The following is a 7,238-nucleotide window of genomic DNA, read 5'->3' on the forward strand; positions in this document are numbered from 1 at the left end:
AATACGCACCGTGTGAAGGTGAAGCGACGGTCATTGTGAAACACTGCAGCACAGCGCACGGTGACACAACGAAATGTGTCCCCTGCTTTTAACCATCACCCTGGGTGAGCAGTGGGCAGCCGTGACAGGCGCCCGGGGAGCAGTGTGTGGGGACGGTGCTCTGCTCAGTGGCATCTCGGCGGTTCGGGATTCGAGCCTGCAACCTTCCGATTACGTGTGGCGCGTAATGTAGATTTCAACACCGCTCAAAATCACGGATAGATCGCCGGTAGACGAGTTTATCCCCAGAGTTGCCCCCCCCCCCCCCCAACCCTCCATCTCTGTTTCCAACAGGATTTATTTTTAAGAGCCGGATTTCTATAGTCAGATTATATGAAAGGCTCATGAGAGGCTCGTTAGCGGCGCGGATATAATGGCGAGCCGGGGTCCCGCCGCCCGTTATTATTCCTGCGTGGCAGCCTGCGGGACGCAGAACGTAACTCGCGCGTAATGATGATGGGGGCGCCGCATGAGGCCTTTGTGCGTCCCCGAGTCGCCGCCGTAACTCTTTTCACCCGACGGGGACGGGCGTGAACTCGGGGCCGCCATTAAAATGCGTTTAGAAAGCGGCCCAATCCGTCACGGGTGCTTAGGGGATTTCTGTAGCCCCCAAAAGCCGCCGCCCCCCATCACCCACATCCATCTGCTGCTGGACAATCGTACCCTCATATCCACATCTCCAGCCTTCAGACGTTTGGGGTCCAACATGGAAATGGCGAAACCTTCCTCGTGGAATATAAGGAACCTTTATTCTTCCAGCGGAATGATGTTCAGAAGTCCCGTCAGACTCCTACTGACCTCCCACTGGGGAAAAAAAACACATATTGAAATAGTTATAAGTGACGTCATTGGCTGTTTATAATATCACATTCATCAAAATCGCTAATTTGATGACCTTGACGCATCTTGTTCCGACACTTTCATCCTTTGAGACTAGATGCTGTATCATGAAACCTTATGAAATACTGAATTTTAGCTCTTTATTCTCTCACGTTCCATTTAATCGCATTCGTCCCCAGTGTGCATTGCGGAACTTTCGCACGGAGAAAAGGAGCGGCTGTTGAAAGCGGATTATCTTGCATTGTGGGAAGTGGGCGGGGTCCCGTTCTCTCGCGTGATCGTCACGTCGCTCCGGCCGTCCGCACGCGAGCCGCTCCTCTGCTCACGAGAGGGGGGCGTGGCCCGCGGGGCTCGCGTGCCGTCACAGCGTCCGCTAATTAGGCCGGAACACGTGCGCGCGCAGGTCGCCTTTAATGAAGCGCGCAACCCTGCATTGACTGTCCCATTAGGGGAGTCGGCGACGTCGTTGTCGTGGAAGAGATGGAGGACATAACGAGTTGTCTTGAACAAAGACATCTTCTGCACCGTTTTACCCATTTTACACCCACACGCTCTGCAGCAAATGGCCACGGGCCTCTTTAGAAGGGTCTAATGAGGAAACTTTATTTATTTCTTTAAAACGCAAGGAAACCAAGTGTGTTTCCTGAGTCTGCGTCTCTGTTTACGTGACTGTTCAAAAGTTTGGGGTTCAAATTTCCTTGTTTTTTTTTTCCATAAAAAATTTAAATAATAAAACATCATCGTTGACAAAGTAGTCGAACCCACGTCTGCTGATGCCCTAGAGATGGTACTAGTGTGAATTTGGTACAGATGATTAAAATGCCATTTAAAGGGTAAAAATCATTTTGTGAAGGGCACAAGTTGATTAAGTGACTTTTATACACACACACACACATATATATAATATATGATGTATTATGATTTTATGGTAGTTTTTGTACATTTTTGTAGATGAAGAGAACAAGACGTTAGTCCTGGGGAACGGGGCACAAAGGTTAAACCAACAACTGCTGTTTAACAGAGGACATCAGCTAAATTACAGAGCGACATAATCCGTATTAAAGTGCAAAGAACCTTACATTTAAACAAAGTACAAAAAACATGGTGAGGAGAATAACCATAAGAAGACATTTTATTTATTTCAAGTTCTGGCTGTGTAGTCTGAAGATAGGGAGGGACATGAACAATATGTCACTGTGTACGACACAACCTCCAAATACTCTTTTTGAAATACTTTTTTTTTTTTATAACAAATAAATATTTAAGGCTCCTAAAATGCATATCCAACGTTTGGCTCTCACCACAAATGTAAAGAGATGAATCAATTTCTACTGAGAACTGGCGAAGATGCGGAAAACCGTCCTTCCCACTACAACTTGCTGACAGCACCAATATTGGACAGTAGATTAATTCCACCGAAACTTTTTACTCAGCGAGGGCTCCTTTAAGATGTTTAACCACCATCTGCCCTTTTGTGGCCAAAAGAGAAAAGACTTTGAATAAATTCCTCATTAGAAAACAAAGTGGTTAACATCCCATGAATGCGACAGTGACGGAGTGGAGGAGTTTTATGGGCCTTCCGGCTCATTTCCAGCATCATCTGTGCGGCCCACCCCGCCAGACTCCCAATGCCTTTCCGATGATGATTTAGGGGCGCGGCCTGTTAGAACACACTGGCGGAGGCGCGGCGGGTCGACCCCCTAAATGCATGGCTGTTCTCCGGAGATGGATGAGTGGCAGGCCGTGCGGGCCCACGCGGTGCCTCTGTGGCGCCGGGCTGGGAAACTGGGGCTTCTGGCACGGGAGGCAGCGTGGCAGCTCTGAACTTTAAAAACAAAAAACAGAACGCCATGCAGGCCAGCTTTTCAAAAGTCAAAGTCAAAGTTCACTTTATTGTCATCTCACTATATACATGTACACGGAGAGACGGGATTGCGAAGCATTGGAGATTCACAGTGTGCAAAAAGACACACAACACAAAAACATGACAAAGGATATTGTGGACATGCACGCTGACCCATGATATAGTCCAGGTTGAGAAAAACTTGACAAACCAGGCCAACAAGTAGCAGCAATGAGTGTATGTGGTGTATGATATGCCATAGTGGTAGTGATTTGAAATGATCTGATGACCATAACACAGCAGCATTTACATTTACAGCATTTATCAGACGCCCTTATCCAGAGCGACTTACAATCAGTAGTTACAGGGACAGTCCCCCCCTGGAGCAACTTAGGAGATGATGTGATGGGAAAAGTGAAGATGACGGTATAAAACCAGGAGAGGAAGAGGAAAGTTGGTCATGGGACGGCAGATCCCTTTCATGGTCATTCTGTCTATTCCAAAATCTGTTTATATTCTGCCCAGGGTAGCGTCCAGTGCACAAAGCCACGGGTTCAAACCTCACTTGCTGCCATTGTGTCCCTGAGCGAGGCACTTAACCCTATAAACACTTAAGCCATAAATTTCACATGAAGTGTAAAATAATCAAACACCCGCTAATCCCACAACACTCTAATTTCGGCAGGCAACCGGGTTTCAGACGCACAACCGAGTTTCAGGGCTGGAATCTCCCCACGTTTTATGTGACAGGTGTTTAGAAGAGAGGCAGCGAGAGAGAAGGAGGGAGAGGAATAAGTTTTAAGTGAGGGGGCTGCCCTACTAACCTACTTTTGGAAAAGATGCAGTGAGTCATAAAGAGGATCACAGGCGGCATTAGTAGCCCAAGTTGAAATGGATATTTAAAGTAAACAAGGACGTACGAATCTTCTCATCCTCCCACTCTCCTCCCGCCCTCGCGCTCCGACCGCCTTGCTGCAGTCTTGCCCAGATATCCGTTCCGGAGTGGCCAAAAACGCCGGTGCCACCGTACTGGAGAACAAAAGCACAAAATACGAAAAACTGATCCCCCAGGGGGGGATTGTGATTTGTGCGCCGTATTTACTGTACTTTGCACTAGTGAAACTAAGTCATGGCTTTTCATCTTCCCAACAGCATTTCTGACTATCTAAAAGAAAAAAAGGCACCAGTGAATACTAATTAGAGAGTGAAAGTGGTAATAATGTTCACGCTGGTGTCTAGGGATAGGCGACAGGTTTCTGCCAACTAATGAACGGTCGCCTACGAGCAAAAGTCCACAGCGTGAGAACATTATTATATTGCTGCACAGACAGCAACAGGACTTTGCAAATAATGTCATGCAAATAAGGACATTTTGCAATAAACAGTTTAAGTAAATCAACGTTTGCTCTTTTTTTTTTTTTTTTTTTTTTAAACATAGTCTGATTAATATAGGCCTGTACATCTGTGTCTGTTAACTGGAACGCCGGACCTCAGTGCCTGCTGGGCCCTGGGCGAAAATTCCCCTCTGACCCCCAACTGTGGCGCCCATGTTTGCACGGTCCTTATGCCTGGAGTGAGTTTTGCATGTGATATTTTGCTATATCACCCCTTTAGCCCGCTTGACAATAATGGGCTCTGCATTTCCTGAACGATAAAAAATCAACAACGCTTCTGCTTGTGTGGGACAAGTGTCTTTGATCCTCATTGATCCCGGCTCGCTCAGAAACGCTGGTAATGACCTCTCCCCAGAGGTTAATGGCGCGCAGGGGGAACGTGAAAGTAACACGCTGCGAATCGCCATGACTAAATGATGGAGCCGGCGCCGATTTACATTTACAGCATTTATCAGACGCCCTTATTCACTACGTAAAATCAGTAGTTACAGGGACAGTCCCCCCCCCCTGGAGACACTCAGGGTTAAGTGTCTTGCTCAGGGACACAAAGGTAGTAAGTGGGGTTCGAACCCGGGTCTTCTGGTGTGTTACCCACCAGGCTACTTCCGCCCGGATTAATACCTCCACGTCGGGGACGCGCCCACAGGTGTCGAGGTGCGTTTCGGGCCGCGCCGCTCCACATTTGGGGGCAGATGGGAGCGTGTTTGCGTGGCGGCAGATGGATCCGCGCAGCCCCCCGCATCCCCCGGAACGGAGGCCACGCGGGCGGAGAAAAGCCCACTCAAGATGGAGCGTGAAATCGCTGATACAATGAGGCCACGTTTTATTGTGCCGGGGTGCGGGCCTCGTTAGGACCCGGTCAGCTGGTGGACTTTTACTTTACTTTTAAAAAGAGTGACGCAGAAAACCCCAAATGTTTTAATACAAAGTTTGCAGCTAACTGCTAGCGAGTTAGCATGCTAACGAGAGGCAGGTGAGCGACGCGTCGCGGGTTTTTTTTTTTTTTTGGGGGGGGTCTCCATGAGTCCCCATGAGCCCCACGGCCCAGCGTGGGACTCCGTGTCCCGCGGACACGTCCCGAAACCATTTAAAGCTCCTTTTGTCTCTAATCGCTACTTAGCTGGAAAGAAAGGGATCAAACGCGCCACTCCTCTGGTCGATGGTGGCCCCGGAAAAAGATGCCAGGGAACCCCGACAAGTGGCGGCAGTGAAAGGGACGCTGCGGATCGAATGGCGGGATCTGCACGTTGAGCTGCGTTTTCACCACACCGGTTCCTTACATCCTTACTTGATAATCATTTTTTCAGCGGCAGAAATCCTGCCATTTAGAAAATTGTGAAGGATGCGAGCTTTTCATGTGTTAAGTTTAGGGAAAATCAGAAATATCCTAGGTTTGCCATAAAAAACCCATGTAATTTTGAAATAAATGGTCGGTGACAAAGTTTGAAATAATGACGTAGCTGAACCAGCGTCTGCTAATGTACTAGATACTGTATTAGTGGGAATTTGGCAAGTTTTATTGCCTTTTTAATCGGTGTGCACTAAGAGCATTGAAATTGAAATTAAGCTTTTAAAGTGACAGACTTGGGTTAACGAACGCAGCATTCCACTGGAACTAATTGTTTCTATCTGCATGTAAGCACATATTTCATCATTAAAAGACATGAATGCACAAAATAATGGTTACCGTTCTAAAAACAATAGTTTTGTGTGTTTTTCCTGTGAAAGGAAATGTCATGTAAAATCACTTCTCATCAGTCCCTGGTTTTGGATGTGGTGAAAACTACCTGTTCCGTCTGACAAAACGGCACAACCAGCATCAAGAACTAGACTCTCAGGGCCCGGCAGGTCAGCAAAATCTTTCCTGGTTATCATTGTATACCAGCAACAAACATTTATATCAGTATCAGTCGTCAGAAAATCAAAACACAAAAGCACAAAGAGCCGGATCATACGTTTAAACTCAGTTATTTTAATAAACCTGTTCAGTGATTGATTGATAGATACTGAAGCTGAATTTTGGCATATAGCATATTTAGCAGTGCAACAATTTGGCACATGAGCCAGGAAGGATATGGAAAGTGAGTATCAACAAAGGGGCTGGGCTGGGGGATCTATTAGAATCTTAACAGATGTCTTAAGCGGTCTGAACATTTGCATCATTTTGATCCATCCTCCATGGGGGTTAAACGTGAGATAATTGCTTGCATTCTTAAGCTGAGAGCAGCAGCAGTCGAAGGCCTGAGAGGCCTCCAGGAATCTGGCTTTAATAGGGCACTTGGTGCTTGCTTTGGAAAGAGACAGATTGTGCAAATTCTCCACCAAAACAACTACCCATATTACCACATGCCGAGTAAATTAGCCACTTGCATCCTCGCAATCAAGGAGGTACAATCTGTTAGAGACATTTCTGTTTTATTCTGTGAAGCTGACTCAGTAGACTGATATTCACTGTAATTTTCTTAAATACCGTAATACTACTACGGTAACCCAGCCATCGGGGATGTACGCGGCGGTGTATTTCTTGGCACCGGCCCTGTGCCCAGGTAAATGGGGAGGGCTGATCTGCTGTGGCGACCCCTGATGGGAGCAGCTGAAGGAAGGTAGAGGAGAACTGTAATTCCACGATGGCAAAAGGGGAACTTTACCAAATCAAAGATGAATCCAGCTACATGGAGGTGTTGGAGATTATTTTCCAGGTTGGATGTGTTTGAATGAGTGAGTTCATACCAAGAGTCTTGTATTTCGAAGTCAAGATGAAGCTTCCAGTGATGAATGGGGGGTCTGTCACTTTTCCGCTGTATCTTCAGTCCTTTCGGTTGCTCTGATCCAGCATCTGAGAAGGCGTACAAGCGTCCGTAACCCCTGCAAGTGAGACATTTTCTCGAGCTTCGTAAGGCTCAGGAACATTTGGCACATAGGCTGGTATGCATTAAAACTGAAAAATGCTCAGATAGTTCCAGTCAAGTCCTTCATGTACTAGCCTCAAGGCAGCAAAGAAATCTACAGTAACCATAGTAACATGATGAAAGAACAGTCAATACGGACTCAGAACAGCATGATATATTTGTGTTGACGAGTGAAAAAGTGATCATAAATAAATAAAATGAACATATATGATG

Source organism: Denticeps clupeoides, chromosome 5 (genome assembly GCF_900700375.1).
Source record: "Denticeps clupeoides chromosome 5, fDenClu1.1, whole genome shotgun sequence".
Taxonomy (NCBI): domain Eukaryota; kingdom Metazoa; phylum Chordata; class Actinopteri; order Clupeiformes; family Denticipitidae; genus Denticeps; species Denticeps clupeoides.